Source organism: Sapajus apella, unplaced genomic scaffold, assembly GCF_009761245.1.
Source record: "Sapajus apella isolate SASKATOON/1434 unplaced genomic scaffold, GSC_monkey_1.0 scaffold611, whole genome shotgun sequence".
In the NCBI taxonomy this organism is placed as follows: domain Eukaryota; kingdom Metazoa; phylum Chordata; class Mammalia; order Primates; family Cebidae; genus Sapajus; species Sapajus apella.
Window position 1 is genome coordinate 1 of NW_022437537.1, and position 27,997 is coordinate 27,997.

At 48.0% G+C, this 27,997-nt stretch overlaps 1 long non-coding RNA gene and 1 pseudogene across 1 annotated transcript; both read left to right on the forward strand.

Moving 5' to 3' along the window:
• The first annotated feature begins 1,603 nt into the window (after window positions 1-1,603).
• On the forward strand, window positions 1,604-7,389 carry LOC116546129 (annotated as a pseudogene).
• Window positions 7,390-11,526: 4,137 nt separating this feature from the next.
• Window positions 11,527-27,867, forward strand: LOC116546130. Its single transcript, XR_004266598.1, has 3 exons — window positions 11,527-11,540; window positions 26,801-26,803; window positions 27,778-27,867. It is a non-coding gene; the product is annotated as an uncharacterized LOC116546130 (long non-coding RNA).
• The last annotated feature ends 130 nt before the right edge of the window (window positions 27,868-27,997 follow it).

Here is a 27,997-nt window from a genome sequence, read left to right on the forward strand (position 1 = left end):
AGGAGAGCTAGAAGAACAGTGCCTATTTGATCTGGCATGGTTTTATTTCTTTGACAATGAAAATACTTCAATTTTTAGGGATCTAAAAAGTAAGGTAGAAGACTGAGCTTGAAGATTATGAATTTCCAGTTCCAAATACTATGTTCTTGCCTTGATATTATAATTTAGGAATGTATGAGATTCCCTTGTTCTATTTGTATATATAGGATAAACCCAGATGTGGGCTGGAGTCATCACCTTTCATCATAAAGGATTGATATAAGTCAGGGTCTGGAAATAAGGCTAAGTTGTTTAATAGAAGGATGAAATTTCCTGGGACCTGGCAGCTCACTTGGGATATGTGTACAGTGTGTGTCCTGAGCAAGTGGCTGGGGTTAGGGGCTAGGGTAGCTGGGGATGGGGGTACAGGTAGGAAGGGGCTTGCTGCGCTTCCCTTCAGGAGAGAGCTGGACAAGGGTGGGGTGTGGACCCCCATGCTCTGTTTGTTTCAAACAGGCATCATGTCACCAGGGACAGCCACCCAGAGCTGAGCTCGATAGAGGCCAAGGGGATGGTCAGGGTCTTCCTGCTATCTCTGAAGATGCCTTCTTGCTTGTCCTCCTCTGTCCCATGTCCCCTTGTTTCTCTTCCCTCCTCTGTGTCCCGGGTTGTGGCCATGTGTGTGAGCATGTGTCCTTCCACAGACTGTGCCCTGGGTATGATGAAGGGTGGGGTTAGGATAGCATGAGGTGGGTCCTGGCATTAAGGAGGCATTGCAATGTGGTCCCCACCTGATCAGGGCCCCACATCCACCAGTTCATCCTTCGTCCTCTAACATCCCATGACTGCCAGTGCCACATGCACCCCTCTTCCCTGTGGGGGCAGCCTTAGCATAGACAATGGGTCCCCCTTGGGAATGGCTTTTGATTGGCTACACCTGAGCCTCAGAGTGAAGGTTCTGGGGCTGATCTCATGACTGGTCTTGAGGTGCCTAAGCCAGGTGCCCAGGATCTCCCTGTCCCAGGCAGGGGGTCATGAGCTGCCTGCCTGCTCCTCAGTCACGTGGTGACATTCCACCCTCTTCGGTTACTTCTCTTTGTCAGCACAAGGCAGTCAGAGCATATCTGCCTACCAGCTCCCATCCCTGGGTTATAGCTTCAGGGGCCCTGGCAGCATGTGGGGAGTCCCTGGCCCATGTGGGGCTTCCCAGGAGTGGGTGGGAGGGAAGGCCTCCTGGTGGGAGCTCCTGGCCCAGGGCTTGCTCTTTGAACAGCTAGGTGGAAAGTGGGCACCTGAGACCCCTTAACGTGGGGGCCTCTCGGATGCAGCTCACTGACCACTGCTCTGCCTTTACCCTTCCCAGGACTTGAGGGGTACCCTGTCCTTTCCTGTGAGTGTGGGCAGAGCTGCCCCCATGGGTCCAAGCACCTCTGGGGAGCCACAGGGAGGCTGTGAAACCTGTGGGCCATGCAGCCAAGCTCACTCCATGGCCACTGACTTCATCAGGCTTTGAATACAAAGTTAGATGACCTACAGAGCTCCTCCTGGGGCCAGGGAGACCATGGTCACTTTGTCACAGTAGATTTAACAGCCACAGCAACTCTTGTTAGCCCAAATGACACAGCACCGAAACCAAGTGCCAGGAAGCAGATTGTGGCTATGAGAAGGAGGAGAAAGAGGGTGTTCACAGTGGCTCTGGCAACGGTGTGGGGCTAGTGGGGAGGGGAGCCAGGTACCCTAAAGGAGGGAGGGGCTGGTGGACCACGAGGGTGCTGGCCAGGCAGAGATGGAGTGTCACCTGCAGGAAGGATGGGCTTGGCTGAGCAGAGCGTGGCCAGCCTCACTGAGGGCAGCCTGCATCCTGGCCTCACTGGTCTTGAGGTGCCCAAGCCAGGGGCCCAGGACTTTTGGCATTACTAGGAAGTGATGGGAACCTGGAGTGGGGTGTGGTAAACAAGATGAGATGGTAAGATCTGCTTTCACTTTAAAGGAATTTTTCTGGTTGTTGCTTGAGAAAGAAGTGCCAGGGGCAAGAATGCTGCAGGAAGGCCAGCCTGGAGGACAGGGTGGGACTGCAGGGCTGGCTGTTGGGGGGCAGGAGCTTGCACTTGCATCAGTGGTGCCTGGAGACCCTGACTCTTGGGTGGAAACCTGAGGAAGGGGGCCTCACTGGGGATTTGGGGACTTCTGTGTGCTTGTGCCTTCCCACCTCCGTTCCTCTCAGCCCTGACTGGCTCTGTCTTAGAACCAGGAATGCTCCTGTACTTGCAGCCAGCCCTGGGCTGTTGAGAGAACCCAGGCATATTCTTTCGATTTCTCCACCCACAAGGAGCTCCAGGCTCCTGAGACCTTAGGACACAACAGCCCATAAACTGCTGCCCCTCCCTGGCCCAGATGTTCCACTCCAGGATAGGGTGGGGCCGGGGCCTGCCCTTGGAGCCTGCCCTCCCCTGGGGTTATGGTGAGGCCCTCCAGGCAGCCTCAGTGGGAACTTGCCTGTGGTCTGGGGCCTAGGTGCTATGACCCTGACCTTTGCCCTCTCCCTCCTTCCCACAGGTCCTGCACCTCAGCTGCGGAGAGGGATGGCAGTGGTGAGTGAAAGGCCTCCTTGCATGAACAGATGCCCTCCCCACCCTGCACACCCCCTGGTGGCTCAGGAGCATCTAGGCTGGGACACAAGTTGGTACCCGGGTTCCTATGTCCAGGGCACCTGCCCTGTTGCTCTGAGCTCTGACATACTCACAAGCATTTGAAGAAAGAGATGCCCTGCTTCTTTTTCACAGCCTCCTGATGGACCCAGGCTTTTGTTAAGGAGGCTTTGCCATCCTGGCCTCATGAGGAGGCTTAGCAGGTGGACACAGCACTCCAGGTGGAAGAGCCATGGTGCAGACAGGAGGGTGGGCTTGGGGATGGGAGTTATGGGTCAGCACAGTGCCGGGGCCAAGATGAAAAGGCCACTGCCCTTGGAGCCCTCCTGACAGCAGGGGCTCTGGGATGTTGGCATGTGGGTGCTGGGGTGGGTGTTTGGAGCTGTGCCCAGGCTGTGCATTTGCCATTCCAGGCACGAATAAGCAGGAGAAGAAATACCAGGCCCACTGGGCCTTCGGGGACTGCAGGGATGGCATCATGAGTGCCCGTACCTACTTCTACACCAACGAGGCCAAGTGTGACAGCCACGTGGAGACATTATTGCTCTGCATCCAGGCCTAAGGTAGGGCATCCTCTTTGCTGGCTATTCCCCTGCCATGCCGTGGTCTGGGTGGACCCCTGGCCTCATGGAGGAGCTGGTGGGTAAATGCCAAGCTGGGGTAGGAGCCAGAGGGCTGGGTTCTGGTCTCACTTGTGTTCCACACTGTTCAGCCTCTTCCTGAGGGACCTCACTCCCCCTGCCCTGAGGGGCCTCCTGCCCCCGCCCAAGCCCCCTGTTCCCTGATCGTGCCTCATGCTCCCCACCCTTCTCCCTGGCTGAAGGTCAGGACCAGGAGCTGCCAGAAGTAGGTCCATGTCAGCTGTGGAGCCACCCTTAGCCCAGGGTGGAGATTCCGTTCAGGGAGCTGGTGCCGCACCTTCTGCCTGTGAATCCCTCCCTGACCCCAACTCTGGAGGACAGAGGTGGGGGGAGCAGCTGCTTCCAGGGCTAGAGAAGCCAGACGTCACCAAGGCCCAGTGTCCTTCAGTGTTAGAAATACACCTGACCCTGCATAGCCCCATGCTGGCCCCAGCAGCCTTCCATCAGGGCAGCAGGTTCCCAGGCCTGTTGTGTTCTTTTTTTTTTCCCCAAAATGAAACTGGGTCTTGCTCTGTCACCCATGCTGGACAGCAGTGGTGTGATCATAGCTCACTGCAGCCTAAACCTCCTGGGCTCAAGCTATGCTCTTACCTCAGCCTCTTGAGTGGCTGTGACTACAGGTGCATGCTGCCACACTGGGCTAAGTTTTTCTTTTTTTTTTTCTTTAAATTTTTGTAAGGAGGATGTTTCACAGCCAGGCATGGCGACTCATACCTGTAATCCAGCACTTTGGGTGGCCAAAGTTTGTGGACTGCCTGAGCTCAGGAGTTTGAGACCAGCCCAGGCAAAATGGTGAAACACTGTCTCTATTAAAATACAAAAAATCAGCTGAGTGTGGTGGGATGCGTCTATAATCCCAGCTACTAGGGGTGCTGAGACAGGAGAATCACTTGAACCTGGGAGGCGGAGGTTGCAGTGAGCCGAGATTGCGCCACTGCACTCCAGCCTGGGTGACAAAATGAGACTCCATCTCAAAAATAAAAAATGAGGTCTCAGTATGTTGCCCTGGCTGGCCTGGAACTCCTGGGCTTAAGTGATCACCCGGCCATGCCTCCCAAAGTGCTGTGATTATAGACGCACACTACCATAACCACTAATTTTCATATTTTTTGTAGAGATGGTGTTTTGCTGTGTTGGCCAGGCTGGTCTCAAACTCCTTGGCTCAAGCGAAGCTTCCACTTTGGCCTCCCAAAGTGCTGGGATTACAGATACATGCTACTGCACCTGGCCTTTCTGAGCAGTGCTCAGAAGCTGCCTCCTGACTGGGGAGGGGGTCAGAGTGGCCAGCTGAATACTGGGCCATCAGGGTGAGGGGTGTCTTCTCCTCACCCATTTTCTGTTCTGCCAGGGCAGACTGAAGGAGAAGTTCCTGCAGAAGCAGATGCTCCTTTGGGGTGGTGTTAAACACGATGAGATGTAAGATCTGCTTTCACTTTAAAGGAATATTTCTGGTGCTCCTTGGAAAGAAGTGTCAGGGGCAAGAATGCTGCAGAGGAGTTGGTCTGGAGGACAGGGTGGGACTGCAGGGCTGGCTGCCCAAGGGGGCAGGAGCCTGCACTTGCATCACAGCTTCCTGGGAGGGCCCGGCTCTGGGGCAGAGGCCTGAGCAAGGGGTTCACGCTGGGATGTTTCTGTCTTAGATATGCTTGGTGTTTCTGGTTCCTGTGACCCACATGTTAGCAGCCTGAGGTACTGGTGTCACAGGGGTGGAAACTGAGGCAGGAACCCCATGGGGCCTGCTCGGCAGGGGACAGGCAGCTCCTGTGCCCACTGCTGTCCTGCAGCTGCATGGCAAACACAAACCCCGCCAAGGAGCCACCACCATCTCCACGGGGCCTCTGGAGCGCCACGTGTGAGGCCTTCATGGGTGGCGTGGGATGGGGCCAGGAGCCTGCTGCAGGCTGGCCAGGCCCCAACCCTTCCAGTCCCACCCTGCACTAACTCCATGCACTTCTCAGGGCCCTCAAGGCTTTTCCTGTGGCTTCTGACAGGTGCAGCCACTGACAATGTCTTCTCAGCCATTAAGCTCATGGCACTGGGGAGACCCATTTCTGATAAGAGGTGTAAGCTTTCACCTGTAGAGTCTGGTGCTGGGCGAGTCCTCAGGGCAGCTGTGGGCATCCACTAAAAGTGCAGGTGCCCATGCCTTAAAGGCCTGAGCCGGCCACAGGGGCCATGTGGGGGACTGGGGAAGGCAGGGGGTGTGTGCAGATGGCATTCAGGCCTGCATTTGCAGCTGCAGTTCTCAGATGTGCTGATCAAATGGAGATGCTTCTTTCACCAAATGGCAGGTGGGCCTGGCTGCCACAGACACCAAGCTGGAGGTGGTGGTGCTGCAGGAGGGACAGACCCCCTTGTCCTTTCCTGGGGCTTGTGAGGGTGTGAGCACTGTGGGGTCCCATAGTGGGGGATGATGGGCAGTGGTCTGAGGTGGTTCTGGGAACTCAGCCAGGGCATGGGGCTCACTCCAAACTCTTGGGGTTGGCCTGGGGAGGAAGAGGAGGTATGAGGGACTCTGAGCAGAGAGAGGAGATGTTGGCAGGAGGGCTGGGGAGCCAGCCCAGCAGAGAGTAGGCCTGCATCAGCATCAGGGTGGGAATAGACCTGTCTATGCAGTAGAAAGAAACCAGAAATAGATCCCATTCTCACTAACAATAAATAAAGCCAAAAATAGCACCAGAGGCCAGTGGATTTGGGGAAGGTTAAAATGTGAGTGAATGGGGCTGATCCAGGCCTTCTCACTTCTCAAGGAAAGCATCACAAAGGTGGGCATCGCATCCAAGGACTGGTTGACAGCAGAGACCCTGGGAGTGTCTGGATGAGAGCAGCCCCCAGGCTGAGAGGATGTGACCATCAGCCATGGTTCCAGCAGAGCCCCAGCAACATCTTCCAGTCCTGGCTGCCCTGTCTCAGAGGGTGGGCCTTGGGGATGACAGTGCTGAAGGAACTGTTTTTCACACAACCAGAGCTGATGGCCTTAGGAGTCCCAGAGGCTGGGGCTGGGCTGGGCAGGGTAGACATAGGGCCAGCAGAGACCCCAGAGAGGGCTTCTAGAATTATGTGGGTCTGGAGCAAAGATGTCACTCTCAGCCCTCCTTGGAGCTCACGCTGGCAGGTGAAGGGTCAGAGCCCCACATCCCATCCTGTGGGCCAGCGACTGGGAGCAAAGTCACCAGGACCCCCAGTTGAAGTGGGGAGGTGACGGGGTGGTGCTTCAGTAAGCCATACCCTCACACACTGCCAGCCTTGCCCACTGTGTCCTCCCTGGTTCCCTGGAGCAGTGTCCACCTCCGGCCTGGCTGCCTCTGCTCGGCCTCTCCACAAGCTCAAAACAGCCCTAGGGTACTCAGAGTTTTCATAGCTGCCTAGATGCAGGACTGTTTGTTTTGGTTTTACATTTTTTAAATGAATGTATTTTCATAAAGACCAGGTCTCACCATGTTGCCTAGGCTGTTTTCAAACTCCTGGGCTCAAGGGATCTGCCCATCATAGCCTCCCAAAGTGCTGGGATTACAAGTTTGAGCCACTGCATGCCACTGGTTTGAAATTTTTAAACAGATAACAATATTTACATTTTCTCTGTCTTAAAAATGCACACCAAGGTGGGTTTTGTGGTGGTTGGTGAATGGACTGGTTTGGGCCTGGATCCTCCACCAGACCCTAGCACCCACAGGTGGGGTCACCCACTTTGCTGATGCACCTCCTCCCACAGCATAGTGGACCTGCAGGACTGGAGCAGCCTCATCGACAGCAGGACCAAGCTCTCCAAGCACCTGATGGTCCCTAATGCACAGGTAACACCTCCACTCCTCCGTGAGGCCCAGCTCAGCCATGCCCCCGAGGGGCTGTTGGGGTCTTCTGCAGCACAGCTCACCAGGGCAGACTCCAGGGTCTGGGAAAGAGGCCCTTGGGTGGTGGCCACAGCCAGGCCTGCAGAGGAGGTTGAGGCTGGGGTGACTGCGTTGGAGGAGGAAGAAAGGCCACTGCTGGTGCCTGTTGCCTGCAGCCCCTCCTCTTCTCAGAACCAGCCAAGAGTGTTTAATGGGCAGGAGGAGGACAGCAGTCTTTATGAGGATCCACTGGATGTGCCTGACACCCCAAACTTGGAAGGCTTCACATGACCATTTCCTCAAGCTCGTTTTCAGTTCAGTACCTCTCTTTGGGCCTTTGCTGAAATGACTCACCCAGGATGTCGCATGTATTCAGGGAGCCCAGGGGTTTTCAAGGCAGTACCCCCAGCCCAGCCTGAGGACCCCGAGCTTCTTAGGGATGTTAGCAGGTCCAGAGCTCTCAGGGGTGAGCCGGGTGCCCGGAGGACACAGGATGGCTTGGGGAGGTGTCCAGGCAGGAGCCCCCAGTACACACCCCTCCCACAGTCAGCCCAGGAGTCTGGAGCACATGATGGTTACTGGTGCCTGGGCTGCCCCCACAGGGCTGTTCACGGGCCACAGAGGATGCTGCAGACATCTCCACTGCCACTTCTCCTTGGGGACAGAGGTTGGAGGCCCATCCTCAACCACATCTGCTCCAGGTGCCCTGAGCTCCATCACCCCAGGCAGCTGCTGCCAAGCCCTGGTGACTGCACCTGGGGGCACATGGGCCCAGGAAGGCCCCATCCTGCTGTCACTTTTGCTTGCCCAGGCTCCCTGCGATTTTGGCTCTGGACCCTCAGGATGCCTATGACAATGTGACCCTGGAAGTGGAGCTGGCTCACCGTGAGAGCTGGTGTTTTGGGGCCAAGCTGGTGCAGGGCGCACACATGGCCCAGGAGTGAGCCTGTGCAGCAAATATTGGCTATGAGGACCCCTTCAACCCCATGTAGAAGGTCACCAATGCCATGTACCTCAGGTTTGCAGCTCTCCCACACCTCCGTCTTCCCAGGGCAGGGTGTCAAGAAACTGGGACTGAGGGAGGGACTTGGAGAGGCTGCTGGGGCTGACAGTGCCCCACCCTGCTAGAGCCAGAAGCCCCCAGCTGGAGTGGCATCCACATGTGTCTAGAGGTCAGAACTGATATTTCCTCTGCTTTTGTGTTATGTATTGTTTTTTCAAAAACATTAAGGTTATTCTTTTATAAACATAAAAAAAGCCTATTGAAAAAGCAAAATTGGCCACCGTTCCCTGAGCTGGCTCCTGCAGACACTTAGACCCAGAGATGTGCACAAGTGCCCTGCCTCCTCCACCCCACAGGTTCAGCCTGTTTGCTTTTCAGTTCCCGCAGTGGGATCGCCCATCAGCTGCTCTGCGCCTCCTTTTACTCTCTAGTTCTCTTCATGAACTTTTCATGTAGCACCGGCCGACTGACCATGGGCTTTTCCTTAGAGGTGTGTGTGCATGTTGCAAATGCAAAGAGACCCCAAGTGTCTCTTGGTTGGCATGTTGTGCCACAGTGCACACATCTGGAGCATTGTTGTTTGCATTGTACAGTGTGTCCTCTGCCCAATGCGTTTTTCATTTCACATTCCATCTGGGTCCCTTGGTGTGGGCTTGCAGCGCAGTGCTGTTAACTGCCAGCCTGGGGTGCCCAGGGCTATGTGTCCAGCATCTTTGATCTTACTGGTTTTCAGTCTGGTTGTTGTCATAGGGACTCGCTGGACATACTGTCACCCTCTGCAGTACACACGGGCTGTCAGGGGTTCTGTGTCAGAGGATGCAGCTGTCCTAGGTTCCCGGAAATGGAATTGCTGGGTCAGGGAGAATGTACACATGGTCAAGCCTGCTGAGTGTCCTCTCTGCAGGAGGGCCATACTGCTCAGGTGTGCTGGTGCCCTGGGATGCCCACCCCCACTGTGGCCCACGGACCTGCTTCCCTTTCATTTCCTTGCAGGGCCAGGGGTGCACTGTAGGACTCCTCCCCAGAAGCAAAGCTGTGTCTGTGATGAGGCTCATGGGCATGTTTGGGCTGGTCCTGAGTCACGGCACATTAGATGCAGGGATGCTGCTCCCCAATTGTGAGCAAATTGTCTGCCCCAGACATCGTTCACTTGTTATTGGTTGCTGGTCTTTCTTTTTCATGAGATGCTGGGGGGTGCAGATGCTGCTCCCATTCCTCCTGATTCTGTGGGCACCCTTGGAAAGAGCCAACTCACTGGATGGTCCTGGACCTGGACTTGGCCTCCTCCCTGTGCAGCTGGTAATGAGAGGTACAGGCGACCACAGGCCTGGAACTGGGCTCACATGGCACTCTCCACAGGTTTCTGGACTACATGTTGGAGGAGCTGAAGCACAACGCCAAGGCCAAGGTGATGGTGACCACCCACAATGAGGACTCAGTGCACTTCATGCTGGGCAGGTAGGTGTGCCCCGCCCTGCATTGTCACCCCACCCTGAGCTGTTGGCTCCCCTGGTTGGGCAGAATTGGCAGCAGGGCAGAGCTCAGGGAGGGCAGAGAAACCTGCTGGGTGCAGCTGGGCATTTGTGGGGTGGGTTGGTGAAATGAACTGGAGGGCAGCTTCAGTGCCCCACAGGCCCAGGCCTGCTGCTGTTCTGAACATTGTACCATGAGAGCACAAAGGCTCTTTGCAGTTACTTCAGTTTTTAAAAGTAACATTTTGTTATTATTGCTAGTTTTTGAGACAGAATGTTGCTCTGTCACACAGGTTGGAGTGCAGTGGCATGGTCTCGGCTCATTGCAATCTCCGCTTCCCAGGTTCAAGCAATTCTTCATGCCTCATCCTCCCAAGTAGCTGGGATTACAAGTGTGTGTCATCACACCTGGCCAATTTTTTGTATTTTTTGCAGAGACAGGGTTTCACCATGTTAGCCAGGCTGGTCTCAAACTCCTGGCCTCAAGTGATCCTCCCTTCTTGGCCTCCCAAAGTGCTGGGGTTACATGTGTAAGCCACTGTACCCAGCCTTTTAGAAACTGACTTATTAAAGTTCCAAATCAAAAAACTAAATTTCATTAGGGGATTTACACAGCTCCAGAAAGGTACAAATGCAGTGTTGGAATCCAGTCCCTCAGGAGGCCTCCAGAGCGCTGCCTCATTTATAAGCAGTTCTCTTCACATTTTTTTCTTTTCCTTTTTTTTTTTTTTTTTTTTGAGACAGAATGTTGCTCTGTTGCCAGACTGGAGTGCAGTGGTGTTATCTTGGCTCACTGCAACCTCTGCCTCCCAGGTTCAAGCGATTCTCCTGCCTCAGCCTCCCTAGTAGCTGGGATTACAGGTGCATGCCACCACACCTAGCTACTTTTCATATTTTTAGTAGAGACGGGGTTTCACCATGTTGGTCAGGCTGGTCTCAATCTCCTGACTTCCAAGGGATCCACCCGCCTCAGCCTCCCAAAGTGCTGGGATTATAGGCGTCAGCCACTGCATCTGGCCATTCCCTTAACATTTCATTACATTCAGTACATCTGAAATGTAACAGTTTGTTTTCTCTTTAAATGTTTGTCCCGTGGAGCACAACTTTGGTAGAATTCTAACAAGTCAAATATCAAAGTTAGGCGAAGTCAGTTTTTGGATATTCCAGTACCGTCACTTTGATCTTACCTCATGCCTTAGCCCAAGCTATGTCCACAGTGGGGTCCTGGGTTCAACAAAGTGATAATCAGAAAATCTTGAAATCCTCCTTATTACTTGGAGCCCCCACCTTCTCCCACTTTCTGTTGTTCTGTCTTTCCAAACTGAAGAAATTTACATCTTGCATGTATTAACTGATGTCTTATGTCTCCCTAAAACATGTAAAAACCAAACTGTAGCCCAATCACATTGGGCATATGTACTCAGGACCTCCTGGGCTGTGTCACCAGCGTGTCCTTAACCTTGGCAAATTAAACTTCTAAATTGATGGAGACCAGTTTTAAATAACATTTCATTTGCAATGTGTAATCATGGTAGGTTTTATTTTTTAGGCAAGGACATTAGGGATTTGTTGTGTCAAACAGAAATAACAACAATATTTGTTTATATGATTTATGTCCCAAAAATATTTTTCCATTTATGGAGTCACATAAAGGGAAATGGCTGTCACATAAATGGTTGTCATTACAGTTCTGTTTTTAAGAATTTTGAATCCTTGAATAAAAGCTAAGTTGAACAGACAGATGGATTCAATTGCAGGTAAAACAGTCTATTGTAGTTATGTACTAATCTTTTGTTATAGTCAATGAAAGAATTGGAAATATTGAAATTATATCCCATAAAATAACCAGTTTTTAATCACATGATAGTTCCTTCTTCGGTCCACATTTTCTTTGTCATGCATGTGTAGTAATTGCCTATGGAGAATACCTATCTTTGTACTCTGTACTTGCCAGTCAACTGAGCATAGTTTATTTCAGGAAGGGACATGGGCTGAATGCTGATGTGTTTTAACTCTACAGTGCAAAGAGTTGCAGTGAGTGTGGTAAGCTAGTAACCCAAAGCTCTTTTGCTGTCTTAATTGTCATTGTATCTAACGAATGTAGCTTGCAGGATTTGATCATTTCTAGGTCTTGTGGTAATATAATTTCAACTGTCTCAATAATATCTCTTTCATCTTATTTGTTTGGGACCAACTGCTGAGGAATGTTCCCAGCACTGAAAGGAGTTTATCAATATTTCTAAGTACTGCTTCCTGATATTCAAAACTTGCATTTGACCCTGTTGTCAGAGGTATCTGGGGCAGTTCTCTATTTTTCACACCAATGGCTGTGACATATCCTGCAGTTACATTCACTGTTGTCTGCCTTAAGCTATGTGACTGCTGCAGCCACCTTGTAATCATAGACAGTGTTTGGGATCTCTGTAGACTCATGTAAATTCAGGACTTGTGCGTTTGAGGGAACCAACCTGTGGCTGCCTGTGATGGTAGGGTTGAGAGCCATCCTTCTGAGGGTAACAACTGCAGTTCAACAATTCATTATTGATGCAGCTTTATGGTTATATCCCTAGGTTCATATGTTGCCTCCTTTCATTAGGGGCTTAGAAACATGGGCACATTCATTATCCCTTCGATTTCACCATCCAAGGAGTGTGTGGATAGTAAAGAATCACTGCTTAGGTGAGGTCTGTGGTGAGGATTGAATGGGTTTATTGAAATAAACTGTGTATTTTAGATCTTCGGGATGGTAAATTTAAAAAGAACTGACTTGCCTAATATCTCACAGCTTAACACACTCCAGAGCTGCAGGCAAACCCAAGAGATAAGCTCGCCAGTATGGGATAATGCCATAATGCACACCTGCTTTGTCCAAAAATAATCATTTGAACTTAACTCTAACCTTGTGCCAAAAGAATGAGACACAAGTGTCATAAATGCTTTTGATGACATCCTGATTCCACACAGTAGCTACTTCTGAAAAAAAAAAATAAGTGCCTCTTGTCCACAAAATGAGCCAGTGATCTGATGAAAGATCAGCAGATACCTGGTGAAATAGAATGAGCACCAATTTACTTGGGAAGGAGAATTATCTACCATAATGGAAGGTCCTAAGCATATGACATCATATCCTGTATGATTTCTTTCTCTTAAATGAGAAGTGGCTCAAACTGAGGCAGTAACCAAGTTATGGAGATGACGGTAGCTTAGCCTTGAAAAACGGCTCTGGATGGTGTCACAGCAGACCTGATTTGTGCACTCCTTCCTTCTGAAGAGGATAATAGGATGGGTGAAAGCATATTATTTATAACTCTGTACATAGGCATTTTGAATAATCCACAAAAGTAAGTTTAAAACTATGTTTTGGTAGGTAAACTGTCCTAGACATAGATATTATCAGCATGTGTTTTGGAAAACTTGTGATATGAGTAGAAGCAATGGTCTCTCAAATACTGTGAACTAAATATACATTTAGGCTGATGAAAAGAGGGAAGCCATGGGAATAGCAACATTAGGTTTCTTTCTTGTGCATTTTTCTTCACATTTCCACATTCCAGATTTGCTTCAGATTCTGAAGTCTAGAGTATGAAAGATAACTGATGGTGGAAAAAACAGAAGCACAATAGATGTTCTTATATTCTTCCAGTCAACACTGAAGAGGGCAGTTAGGTATGCAGAATCTAATCAGAAACTGTATTTTACTCTATGGGGAAATAATAAACACAATAGCATGAACAAAGAATTAAAACTATAAATTATGGAATAAATAGGCAAAGTATTTCTTGAACAACCTTACTACATCATTTGGTAGGATACCATTTAGTAGGTGAATATGAATAGACCTTCGAAGTAACAACATACTTGAGAAGAGGTGTATGAAGCTGAGAACTTCTTTAACATTCTGCATATAGAAAATCTGAGATAGTTTATAAGATTGCTATTGATGCTAATAAATTCATCAAAATTGCAGAGTGCAAGGTTAACACTCAAGTGGCAGTTGTGTTAATATTCATTCAATATAAACAATCCAATAGGAAGATTAGAAATGTAATCCCATGGATGATAACCTCTAAAATTATTAGATACTTAGAAATAAATCTAACCAATGAGGTGAAACACTTGTAACCTGGTAAGAACAGAACCTGACTGAAAGAAAGTAGAGAAGGTACAGATAAGTGAAATGGCATCCCATATTCACAGATAGGAAGAGTAAACCTGACTAATACACAATACTACAAAATGATTCGCAGGCTCACAACAACTATTACCAAACTGGTAATAGCCATATGTGCAGAAATGTAAAAGACAACCCAAAAATATTTATAAATTCTTATATGTCTCAACCATGATAATGTTGAAAAAGAATAGCTTTGGAATATACACATTTGTGAGATTGAAATCTACAAGAGGAAAAGACAGACATGGTCCTAGCATGGGGCACCCATAAGTATCACAGATATGGAATAGAGAGCCCAAAATTAAATGCATGCATATACAGTCAACTGATCTTCAACAAAAGTGCCAAGATTACACAATGGGAAAAGGAAGACCTCTTTAACAAATGAAGTTAAAACTGCATATTCGCATTTAAATAAATAAATTGAGCAGTGTGCTCAAGGTTGTGCTTCTTCCTCCATTTCCAAGACACTGGAGCTTTTGCAATGAACCCAGAGGGAATTTTTACCCTGTTCCCCATGCCCAGAGAGAGCCCTTGATATCAGGAGTAAACAGCAAGGACAGACAAATGAATGTGCTGCCATGAAACCTAACAGTTCAGAAGGTGAGAATCAGTTTCTCCCAAGCATCTGGGCATACTGTGGAAGAATTTTTGTCTCCAGGATTAAGCAACTGCTATGACAGAAGAGTGCCCCAAACCAAAGGCTTTAACATTTTGCAGTGGCAGAGGCAGGAAAGAGGTGTCCTCAGAAAGGCCATATTTAAATTATAAAGCAAGAAGAGGTAATCACAAACACAGGGTACTCCTATTTCTCACCATTATGACATTAAACTCTGACAAGAATAAACTTCATCCCTGTTTTCTTTTTCTTCTCTTTCTACATGCTCCCTCAGCCTCCCAAACAGCAGGCATAACCTGAAGGCTCCTGGGAACCCTGCTTTATTAGATCCCACCTGTAATCTTGTTGTCTACCTGGAAAGGCATCTTCTTCTCTGTTGAGATTTTCCAGAATCCACTCTTTAGAACCACCAACATCAGAGTAAGTCCAAGAGAGGTGCCCTCACTTCTACCTCAGCTGAAGCCACGTCGGCTCACACAACACCCCCTGGCTGGTCCTCTGGGTTCACATGCATTCATACAGCCCCTCCGATCAAAATTATACACTTGCAAAATATTTTCTTTCACAAGACCCCCAATATTCTTTAAACGGAACCCAGAATCAGGTTTCTATATATTAAAACCAGCAAGTTTGTTTCTCAGCAAGTGAGCTGCTTCAGGAACATACCATAGCCAGGGAGTGCTGAACTCTGCAATTAGACAAAAGAAGACACTATGAGGATCAGATTAATTCTTCTGCCCCTCACACAGATCTGTCAGTCTCTTGATGACCTCAGAAAACTAGTTGTGAAACAATGGTTGAGTCAAAGGCCAAGAATCAAAATACTAGAATAGAGGACACCTGTGGGAAAGGCAAGATCTTTTCCCATAGAGTTTATCTATGAAGTTGATTTACATTGGCAAATGCACAATGCCTAAACCAAGGAGGAAAACTGGTGTTGAGGAAAATTCCTCTGCATTACAGCTGATAATGGATGATGTCATTTAAAAACATTCTAATATATCATGTATCCAATGGGAATACGCTTGCACTGAATTCCACTCCCACAAAGAGAATTGGACATGTCATACATATGTCATAAACACATAAAAATCTGTGCCTTCTCAGATTTTATATCAAGATTAACAGAAGGAAAGAAACAGGAAATAAACAATTCTTTTTTTGTTTGGTTTTGTTTTGAATTTTAAGTTCCAGGATGCATGTGTGAGACTGTGCACGTTTATTACATAGGTAAACATGTGCTATGGTGTTTTACTGTGTGTATCAACCCATCACATAGGTTTAAGCCTCACATCCATTAGCTATTTATCCTGATGCTCTCCCTCCATGTTCCCCACCCCTGACAGGGCATTCTTTAGAGGACAAAGAAAAGGGTTCTTACCTCATCATCATCCTCTGAAGACGTGCTCCTGCAATCCTCAGGAGGAGCTGGAGGCAGACAGAGTAAAAGTCAGTGCCCTGGTGGTTGGAGACCATGAGTAACTCAGGGAGCTTTGCTGGGTGTGGCATATGGAGTGTGGGACTGAAGATTCTGAGACCATCTCAGAGAAACAACTATGTTCAAATAGTGACCATGAGGGAGTCTCACCAGATATCTTGCATCTTAGGCAATGCCAAGACCTAGTAATACTCTCACATCCCCAATTCCCAAAAGATATTAACCAATCAAAAAGCAAGGCTTTGATGTTTGCTGTAACACAGGCAGGAAAAACTAGTCTCCTGGGAAAAGTAATCATTAAATACCAGAGCAAGAAAGGATGGTTATAAACACAGCCCCCAAAGCCTATGGACACACATCCTCTCATCTCTATCTTATTAAAATACAACAGGAATAAATTCGATTCTACAAATGTTTGGGTTTTTTTTTTTTTTTTTTTTTTGGTTCTGACTTCATAGCCCCCTTCCTAGGTTCCAAAGCAACAGGTGTAACCCAACTGCTCCCAGAAATACTCCTAGGGTATGTTTTTCTACCTGTAGAAATTGCCCTATCACAGCTCAGCTTCCCTCATGGATGGTGTCCACTGACCAATCTTTAGAGACACAAATCTCAGCAAGAAGTTATTTTAGACAGTGACTCACTCACCCTCCTACTCCAGGTGAGGTCGCACTGGATTACACAAGATTACCCTGAGCTTTCCTCGGTATTCTCAGACTCTCTCTAGGCTCTGTGGAGTCAGAGGTCTTCAACAAGGCATTGTTCACACTTTCCAGCCTTCAAGTGAGAAAGAGGAGCTGAAGGAATCACCTTTCATTTTTTTCCTTCCACTGGCCCATTATAGGTCTCACCTCCAATCTCACCACCCTGAGATCCCAACTTTGATGTGCATGCTTTGAGTGAGGTGAGCTCAACATCAGACCCTGGGCCAGGCTCACAGCAGATGTGTAAGACAGCATTCTGTGGGGATGGAAATGCTGTCTGCTGTATGGCTACTAGGCCACTGCATGGTGGCTGTTGTGATGAGGTTTGGATTTTTTCATTGTATATATTTAAATTTATTTAACTATAAAGACACATGTATATGACTGAGAAGCACACTAGATGGGACAGCTCCAGAGATCCAGAAATGAGGAAGACATGACTCCTTTATCCCCTATTTGCAAAATCGTTTGGTGCTCTGATTCTACTGTACATTTGTGGTTGCTTCCTGGGCATCAGCACAAGGGCCAGTCACTGTGCAGGGTTGGGGATATGACAGTGAAGACAGCATCCAGGTCCAGAGGGATTTCAGCAGGGATGCGCTTGCACCTAGTGGAAGAGTATGGCCCTGTACACCATGTCTAGACTAGATCAGAGCAGGTGGAGCAGCAGGAGCAGAGGGGTGGAGGCATCTCACTGTCCTCAGGAGCTTGCCCTAAACTCCAGAGATCCTGACTCAGAACCTGGGTAGGCTCCAGGATGAGTGTGGGGCTCAACAGGTCGGACAGGCTAAGAAGAAAACCTTTCCACATCTGCATTAGATCCCAGCCCAGGGGTGACCTAGAACTCATTCCAGGGGTGTCTTCATTAAAATACCAATGGAGCCTAACATGTCTGAAGACTCAGAGTTTGATACAGAAGATTTTAAACCATCTCCAAAATAAGTGGAAACTGAGGTGTTATGGATTCCATAAAAGAGTTTCAAGGATGACCTGGACTCTGGGACCAGTCCCCATTCCTTTGCTGAGATCACCCTGCACTAGAACTCGTGTCCTTCCCTACCTGTCCTGCTACTTGGGAGTGCTGCCACTGCCCAGGCCAAGAGCTGGGGGGTTCTGTCCAGTTTAAATGCATTTCTGGGACAGGAAACCCTTGGCCAACAGGGTCTACTGAAGAATCTTTCCTCAGATTTCCAGAAGAGGTGAAAAGTAAAAACTTCTCTGTCCCAGCCCCAGGAAGATTAGGTCTGGGACCTCTTTGTGTCTGGCCTGACCCTGAGGTCCATTCCTTCTGACTTTTGTCCTGTCTGCTCTGTGTCAGAAAAGTAGGGACCCAATTCCTATTCTGCCCCTCTCAGCAATGTCTGCTGGTGTCATTACCATCATCAGACAAAGAGATGGAGAAGACATGGGACAGGAAGGAAGCTCCTTTCACAAGGCATCTCTACCAAAAATCCAAAACACTAACCAGACACGGTGGTGTGCACCTGTGGTCCCAGCTATTCAAGAGGCTATAGTGGGAGGATCATTGGGCCTAGGAGGTTGAGGCTGCAGCAAGCTGTGACCACGTCACTGCACTCCAGCCTGGGTAACAAAGTGAGAATGAAAAAAAAAAAAGAAGAGAAAAGGCTGGGCACAGTGGCTCAAGCCTGTAAAATGGCATTTTAAAAGGCTGAAGTAGGCAGATCACTTGAGTTCAGAAGTTTGAGGTCAGAGTGGGAAACATGGCAAAACTTCATCTCCACCTAAAATACAAACAATTAGCCAGGCATGTTGGTGCGCACCTGTGGTCCCAGCCATTCAAGATGCTGAGTTGGGAGGATCGCTTGAGCACAAAAGGTTGAGGCTGCAGCAAGCCATGGCCATGCCACTGCACACCAGCCTGGGTAACAGGGCAAGACCTAATCTCAAAATAAAAACAGAAAAAAGAAAATGATATGGCTGGGCACAGCAACTCATCCCTGTAGCACAGCAATTTGGAATGTCGAGGTGGGCAGGTCACTGAGTTCAGCAGTTGGAGACAAGGCTGGGCAACATGGCAAACTCCATCTGCACCAAAAATACCAACAATTAGCCAGGCGTATGGTGTGCACCTCTAGTCCCAGCTATTCACGAGGCTGAGGTGGGAGCATTGCCTATGCCTTGGAGGTTGAGGTTGCAGCAAATCATGATTGCACACTGCACTCCAGCCTCAGTAAAATAGCAAGAACAAATGTCAATTAAAAAAAAAAAAAAAAAAAAAAAAAGAAGGAAACAATAGGGCCGGGCACAGTGGCTCACAACTCTAACCCAGCAATTTGGAAAGCTGAGGTGGGGAGATCACTTGAGTTCAGGAGTTTGAGGCCAAATTGGGCAACATGGCAAAACCACATTTGTGCCAAAAGTGCAAAAAATTAGCCAGGCATGGTGGTGCACACCTGTGGTCTCAGCTATTCAAGAGGATGAGGTGAAAGTACTGCTTGAGCCCACGAGGTTAAAACTGCAGCAAGCTGTGATCACATCATGGCACTGCAGCCTGGGTAGCAGAACAAGTCCTAATCTGAAAAGAAACAGAAAAAGAAAAAAGAAAAATGAAAAAATAGGGCTGGGTGCAGTGGCTTATGCCTGCAATCCAGCACTTTGGGATGACAAAGTGGGCAGATCACTTGAGTTAAAGAATTGGTGACCAGACTGGAAAACATGGCAAAACCCCATCTCTACCAAAAATACAAAAAATTAGCCAGACATGGTAGTGTGCACCTGTGGTCCCAGCTATTCAAGAGGCTGAGGTGGGAGGGTGGCTTGAGCCCATCAGGTTGAGGCTGCAGCAAGTCGTGATCAGACCACTGTACTTTAGCTTGGATGACAAAGCAAAACCTAACTTAAACACACACACACACACACACACACACACAAATAAAAGAGGAAGAAAAAGGGCTGGACAGAGTAGCTCATACCTGTAATCCAGCAATTTGGGAGGCAGAGGTGGGCAGATCACTTGGTTTCAGCATTTCGACACCAGACTGGGCAACATGGCCAAACCCCATTTCTAACAAAAATACAAAACTTAGCCTGGAGTGATGGTGTGCACCTGTAGTCCCAGCTATTCAAGAGGCTGAGGTAACAGGATTGCTTAAGTCAAGGAGGTTGAGGCTGCAGCAAGCTGTAATCATGCCACTGTACTCCAGCTAAGTAATGGAGCAAAACCTAATCCCAAAAAAAGGAGGGACGCAGTGGTTCATGCCTGTAACCCAGCACTTTGGGAGGCTGACATGGGCATATCACTTGAGATCAGGAGTTCAAGACCAGACTGGGCAACATGACAAAACTCCATCCTTACCAAAAATACCAACAATTACCAGGTGTGCTGGTGTGCACCTGTGGTCCCAGCTACTCAAAAAAAAAAAAAAAAAAAAAAAATAGGTGGGAGTGTCACTTGAGCGCAGGAGGTTGGGGCTGCAGCAATCTGATCACACCACTACACTACAGCCTGGGTTACGGAGTGAGACTGAACATCCAAAGGAAAAAAAAAAGACAAAAAGGGGTTTCTCACTGGGCTCACCACTGTAACCCAGCCCTTTGGAAGGCCAAGGTGGGCAAATCACTTGAGTTCAAGAATTCAAGACCAGACTGGGCAACATGGCGAAACCCCATCTCTGACAACAATACCAAAAAATATCCAGGCTTGCTGGTGTGAACCTATGGTCCCAGCTATTCAAGTGGCTGAGGTGAGAGGATCGCTTCAGCCCAGTATTTTGATACGGCAGCAAGCTATGATCATGCTACTGCTCTTCAGCATGGATAACAGAGGAAAACCTAATCGAAAAACAAACAAGCATATAAAATAAAAATATAAAGGAGAAATAGGGGCTGGGCACAGTGGCTCACACTCGTTACCCAACACTTTCAGAAGCAAAGGTAGGCAGATCACTTGAGTTCAGGAGTTTGAGATCAGATTGCGTTGACAGTGCGGGACCGCGGGCACTGGGTGCTGAACAGCCAGGGGCATGGGGCTGAGGCTGTCTCCCGCTCTCTTGCAGCTGCACAGCGGACGGCCTGGATGAGCTGCCAGGGGGCGCTGGGCCCTAGTGTCCGTGGCTTTGGGGGCTCAGGAAGGCTCAGAGGTCGCCACCTCTGCTGCAGAGTGCACTGTGCAGAGGGCAGGTGCAGCTGAGCCCATGGTGGAGGCCGGTTGGGCTGGTCTCAGATGGCCTGAGTGTCCGCCAGTGCACCGCCCTCCCGCCCTAGGAGCTACTCTGGTTTGGCCTGAGCCCAGAGCCAGGGGATGCAGGCGCCAGACACGCTGCAGCCACGGGATGGGTGAGCGCTAGTCCCTGCCCTCCTGCAGCTGCAGAGAGACCTCCCGAGGGACACTCTGAGGCGGCCTGGGGTCCTGGGTCCCCCACTGCTGGTTACGGCAGGCAGAGCTGGGGTTGCAACCACTTCTGCCGCGCCGTGTGCAGGTGGCAGCTGCCGTGGAGCCCGCGGCAGAGAGTGGCAGTGCAGGACCCAGACCTGAGTGAGCCCTGAAGGTCGCGGAATAACCCCCTCCCACCCTCGGATCCACTTTTGGCAGCTCCCAGAGTGCTAGGCCGCTGGTCTGGGCATTGTGTGGCTACTGGAATGGGGCTGAGCACCACTTCCCGCCCTCCTGCAGCTGCGGCTTCACCGCCTGCGATAGGCCCACAGTGGTTTCTGGCCCCTGGTTCTGTGCTGCTGGCCGCCGCGTGCATGTCCAGGGTTGCCACCGCTGCTGACGTGCACCATCTGCAGGGGGCGGCTGCAGCTGAGCCCATGGCATAGGCTGGCAGGGCTGGTCCCAGGAGACCTGAGGGCCATCCAGCGGACTGCCCTCCCACCCTAGGGCCCCTCTTCCTTGGCCGATGCACAGAGTGACAGGGCGCAGTCGCTGGGTGCTGTGCAGCTGCTGGATCCTCGAGGCCAACTGGGTTCCTGCTTTCCTGCAGCAGCAGGACCGACTACCTGTGTGAGGAGCCGCGGAGGCTTCTGGCCCTGGGATACGCACTGCGGTGGAGCTGGCAGACAGCGTCGGGGGGTTGTCACTGTGGCTGCCACGTCGCCACGTGCAGGTAGCAGCTGTAGCCTAGCCCACGGCAGAGGCTGGCCCCAGACAGCTTATGTTAGGAGGGTGAGCCATTGTGCCCAGCCCTTTTTTTCTGTTTTCTTTTGTTTGTTTGTTTGTTTGTTTTGACAGTAGGCCTCTCTCTGTTACCCAGGCTGGAGTGCAGTGGCATGGCCACAGCTTGTGGTACCCGCAACCTTCTGGGCCCAAGCCATCCTCCCACCACAGCCTCTTGAATAGCTGAAACATAGCTGCACATTTTTTCCATTTTTGGTACTGATGAAGTTTTGCCATGTTGCCCAGCCTGGTCTCAAACTTTCAAATTCAAGAATTCAAGTGATTGGCCCACTTTGGCCATCCATTCTGCTGTGTTACAGGCGGGAGCCACTGTGCCCAGCCAGTTTTTACTTTTTCTTCCTTTTTCTTCCCATTTTTTTTTTCATAGGAGTATGTCTTGCACTCCTACCCAGGCTGGAGGGCAGTAGCGTGATCATGAGTTGCTGCTGCCTCAACTTCCTAGGCTCAAGCGATCCTCCCACCTCAGCCTCTTGAATAGCTGAGACCACAAGTGCACACCACCACACCTGGCTAATTTTTTGTATTTTTGGTAGATACTGGGTTTTTCCATGTTACCCAGTCTGGTCTGGAACTCCTGAAATCTAGTGATCTGCCCTCCTATGCCTCCCAAAGTGCTGGGTTACAGGCATGAGCCACTGTGCCTGGCCCTTTTTTTCTTCTGTTTTGTTTGTTTGTTTGTTTTATTTGACATTAGGTCTCCCTCTGTTGCCCTTCCTGGAGGGCAGTGGTGTAACCATGGCTTCCTGCAGCCTAAGCCTCTTGGGTTCAAGTGATCTTCCCACATCAACCTCCTGAACAGCTTGGACCACAGGTGCACACCATCATGCTCTGCTAACTTTTTTTTTTTTTGTAGAGATGGAGTTTTGCCATGTTGCCTAATCTGATCTTAAACTCCTGAACACAACTGATCTACCCACTTCAGCCTCCCAAAGTGTTGCGTTACAGGTGTGAGCCACTGTGTCCAGTTTTTTCTTTTTCTTTTCTTTTTTTTAGATAACGTCTTGCTCTGTTACTCAAGCTGAAGTGCGTGCTGCAGACTCAACCTCCTGGACTCAAGCAATCCCCTCACCTTAGCCTCTTGAATCACTGAAACCACAGCTGCACACCACCACACCTGGTCAACAATAAACCACAGGTGCATGCCCACCACACTGGGTTACCATCAAAAGGAAAAAAGAAGAAAAAAGAGCTGGGGACAATTTGGCACTTTGGGAGACTGAGGTGGGCAGATCACCTGTGTTTAGGAGTTTGAGATTAGACTGGGCAACACGGCAAAACCCCATCTCTATCCAAAATACAAAACATAAGCCAGGTGTTGTGATGTGCACCTGCGGTCCTAGCTATTCAAGATGCTGAGGATGGAAGATCGCTTGAGCCCAGGAGGTTGAGGCTGCAGAAAGTGGTGATCACACCACTGCACAACAGCCTGGGTCACAGAGACCTACTCTCAAAACAAAAAAGAAGAAGAAGAAAAAGGAAGAAGAAGAGGAAGAACAAGAAGAAGAAGGAGGAGGAGGAGGAGGGAGAAGGAGGAGGAGGAGGAGAAGGAGAAGAAGTAAAAAACATTGCTGGGCACAGTGGCTTAGGCCTGTAGCCCAGCACTTTAAGAGGCTGAGGCAAGCAGATCATGTGAGTTCAACGGTTTCAGACAACACTGGGAAACATGGCCAATCTCCATCTCTACCAATAATACAAAACATTTGCCTGCATAACAGAGTAAAACCAAATTTTACCAAAATACAAAAGAAAAATAAAAAAAATGCTGGGCACAGTGGCTTACGCCTGTAACCCAGCCCTTTGAAAGGCTGAGGTGGGCAGATCACTTGAGTTCAGGAGCTCAAGACAAGACTGAGAAACATAGTAAACTATATCTCCACCAAAAATACAAAAAGTAGCCAGACATGGTGGTGTACACCTGTGGTCCTAGCTATTAAAGAGGCTCAGGTGGGAGGATTGCTTGAGCCCAGGAGGTTGAGTCTGCAGCAAGTGGTGATCACGCCACTGCACTCCAGCCTTGGTAACAGAGCAAGACCTAATCTCAAAAAAAAAAAAAAAAAAAAAAACAGTGCTGGGCACAGTGGCTCATGCCCATAACCCACAAATTTGTGAGGCTGAGGTGGGCAGATCACTTAAGTTCTGCAGTTGGAGGCAACACTGGGCAACATGGCCAAACCTCATCTCTACCAAAAATAGCCAGGCATGGTGGTGTGCACCTGTGGTTTAAGCTACTGAAGAGACTGAGGTGGGAGGATCGCTTAAGCTCAGGATGTTGAGGCAGCAGCAATTCGTGACCACACCACTGCTTAAGTAACAGAGCAAGATATCTCTCTCTCTCTCTGCGCGCACACACACACACACACACACACACACACACACACACAGAAAGAGAGAGAGAGAGAGAGAGATGAAAGAAGATCAAATGCTGAGCACAGTTGCTCAGGCCTATTACCCAGCAGTTTGGGAGGCCAAGGTGAGCAGACAGATGACTTGAGTTCAGGAGTTCGAGACCTAACTGAGCGATATGGCAAAACACCATCTCTACCAAAAATACAAAAAATTTGCCACGTGTGGCGGTGTACACTTGTGGTTCAAGGTATTCAAGAAACTGAGGTGGGAGGATGATGAGCTCAGGAGGTTGAGGCTACAGCAAGTTGTGATCATGTGCATCGCTCCAGCCTACATAAACAGTGAAACCTAATCTAAAAAAAGAAAGAAGAAAGATGACAAAAGGGCTGTGCACAGAGGTTCATGCCTGTAACCCAGCACTTTGGGAGGTTGAAGTGAGCAGATGACTTGACTTCAGGAGTTTGGGACAAGACTGGGCAATGTGGCGAAACTCCATCTCTACCAAAAATAGAAAACCTTAGCCTACCATGGTGGAGTGTACCTGTGGTCTCAGCTATTCAAGAGGCTGAGGTGGGAGAATCACTTGAGCCCAGGAGGTTGAGGCTGCAGCAAGCCCTTATCCCACTACTGCACTCCAGCCTGGGTAAAAGAATGAGATCCAATTTAAAAAGAAGAAAAAAATACGCATTCATCTTCTCTACTAGGCAATTGAGAGCAGTCTCTGTAGCTTCTCCAACTTTTCATACACAGCATTTGCCTTTATTGGTTAAAGGCACAGAAAGTAGAAAAAATGGAGAAGTACACACATAAATTTCTCTTTAATATTTTTTTCCATAGAAAGACAGTCTGTCCTCTATTACATCATTATTCTATGGCCATTTTTAATTCTCCTCTGGAACAGATGACCCACATAATGAAAAACATACTCAAAGTACAGGTATGCATGTGATCTTATTCTAATAAGTAGGTGTTTCATTTCCCTTAAATATAAGACACCAATCACAATATTTAGAAACATAAGAAGCCACTGATCACACTATTAATTCAAAGAGAGACTTCACATAAAAATGTAATTCCATGTCTTTAGAGCAGGGTGTGGTCACCTCTATCGATTTTTCCCCAATTCTTTAATAATGAAAAGACAATTTTGGGGACAACAGACTGGAAAAAATTCCAAAGAATCTGAGTGACCATTCCTCAAAATCTGATGCCATAGCCAATATGAGACAAAAACAAAAAACAGAATGCATCTCTGATGTCAGAAATCAATCAGTAAGAAGACCGGAAATACTTAGTCAATTTAATTCTTCCACCACTAGTATCAGTGAGTAACACACAAATCCCACTTGAAAGTTTGGACCCCATAAGATGCAAAAAGATGACTGGATTATAACCTGTGTTTCATCTTTCAAAGTTTTTGTTTTAAAAAAAATTTACTACTTTAGTAATAAGTGTCAATTTGAGAGCCACATTCAGAAAGCCATCAACTTTGTAGACATGCTGCAAATCGATACAAATCTAAACTGCTACACCAGAGCCTTTAAATGAGGAGGAGAGTTACTCACACTTCTCCAATAGGTGCATATGTTGATCCAGTTATGGTAAACTCATTAAGGGAACAAGTATCACCTTCCACTCTATCCAGAATGAACATCTGTAGGGGGAGAGGACATCACAGTATTTAAAGGGGATTTTTAAAAACACAAATATACTACCGTTGTTAGCTCAAGACAAAGGCAAACAACCTTTTTCATTTATGACAACTAATAAAACTCACTGAGGCTCAGCATCAGTACTATGAAAGTTTTAGTAAAGCTTTCATAAATGAAAAAGGTTGTTCGCCTTTGTCTTGAGCTAACAAACGTAGTATATTTGTGTTTTTAAAAATTCACTTTAAATACTGTGATGTTCTCTCCCCCATAGATGTTCATTCTGGATAGAGTGGAAGGTGATACTTGTTCCCTTAATGACAAAACAGAAAACAAAAACAAACCCAAAAACCAAAACCAAAACCAAAAATCCATGGCCAGGCAGAGTGGCTCATGCCTATAATACCAGCACTTTAGGAGGCCAAGGCAGACAGATCACTTGAGGTCAGGAGTTCAATACCAGCCTGGCCAACACGGTAAAATCCTGTCTGTACTTAAACAACAACAAAAAAAAAAAAAAAAAAAAAAAAAAAAACAAGTGAATTACGGCTATTATAGCCTGAATCACTTTCATAATGTCAGGAGATAATACAGAAAGCTTAAAAACAATGATGTTCATTTCTTAGAAGATTGTGTATAACTTTACTACTTTTGGTTTCCATCCATCCAGATAAATATTTTCCTGACATTAAGATAATGTAAAATTACTGTGGCTTCATAAGCTGTGAACATGTGGGTCATTTTCCTTTTGAGACAGGGTTTCCCTCTGTTGCCCGTGATAGAATGGTGCATAATTTCGTCTCACTGTAGCCTCAACCTCCTGGGCTCAGGTGATCCTCCCACCTCAGCTTTCTGAGTAGTTGGGACTACACAGGTGTATGTCACCATGCCAAGTTAAGCTTTGTATTTTTTGTTAGGATGGGGATTTACCATGTTATCCAGGTTGGTTTTGAACTCCTGGACTCAGGCAATCTGCATGCCTTAGCCTCCTCCAAAGTGCCGGGATTACAGATGTGAGCCACTGAGCCCAACCTAAGTGTGGGTTATTTTCTCCATGTTTTATTTGCCATATCAATTTCATTTGGCTCTTGTGTTCTAGATACTTAAGATTGACATAAGCATTTGCTAAGTATTCTTACCCAATTTCTCTTTGGAATGATTAGCTGGTATAGCAACATCTAAACTGTAGTTTCCTGGCTGGGTGTGGTGGCTTACGCCTGTAATCTCAGCACTTTGGTAGGTCAAGGTAGGTGGATCACGAAGTCAGAAGTTCGAGACCAGCCTGGCCAACACAGTGATAGCTCGTCTCTACTAAAAATACAAAAATTAGCCAGGCATGATGGTGCGTGCCTGTAATCCCACTACTCAGGAGGCTGAGGCAGGAGAGTCACTTGAACCCAGGAGGCAGAGGTTTCAGTGAGTCCAGATTACACCACTGCACTCCAGCCTGGGTGAGAACAAAACTCCATCTCAAAAAAAAAAAATTAGTTTCCCTAACTCTCCATATTTCCCTGAAAAAACCATGTATTCCAGTTTGTCTTCAGAAAGTTCACCCAGAACCATCCTTCACCCAGATATCTTCCAAAAGCTGACAAAGAATTTTATAGTCAGGAGATGACTCTTACATTCCAAACAGTGACTACAAAAAGGTCTGTTTCTTTCTGCAAATATCAAAATAGCTAAGTCAGTACCTGTTTTTGTTTTCAGCTTCAAAATAGTTTATAACGTTCTCCAGTTTTCCAATACATATGAAAGACCTCTTCACATCCAACTTCATAACGTAAATGAAAGTATAAAAGTCACCGTGTCTAAAAAGCACACTTCATGCCATTTATCCTTTCAGGCTATGTAGATAAAACTTCAAATGACAAGAAAAAATTCAGAATTGAAGTTCACTCTATAATTTTCAGAGAACTGAATTAGTGGGCTAAATGCTAAATTGCATGGTCAATTTGATTACTAACCCAACATATATAGTCTTAATAAAATAAGACTATTTATCATGGTATGCTTTTCCAAAATGTTCCATATAGTAATTGTAAATGCCTTAGAATTACATCTTACCCAATTCAATGACCTGCTGGTCCTAGTAATCCAGCCAACTATCATTTCTAATTAGGATATAAGTTTGCCATGAAAGATCAACAGAGCATACTGACAACCTAATATTAAAATTATAACTAGGCTTCCTCCACATGATAAGGGGCACCCACCTGTGAGACCCACACCTATGTTATACTTCAGAGTCAAGGACTGGATGCTTTCCCTCTAAGATCAGTAAGACAAGGATGTCTGTTCTTGGTACTTCAACATTGTATTGGAGATTCTAACCAGGGCAATTAGGCAAGAAATAAAGGGCA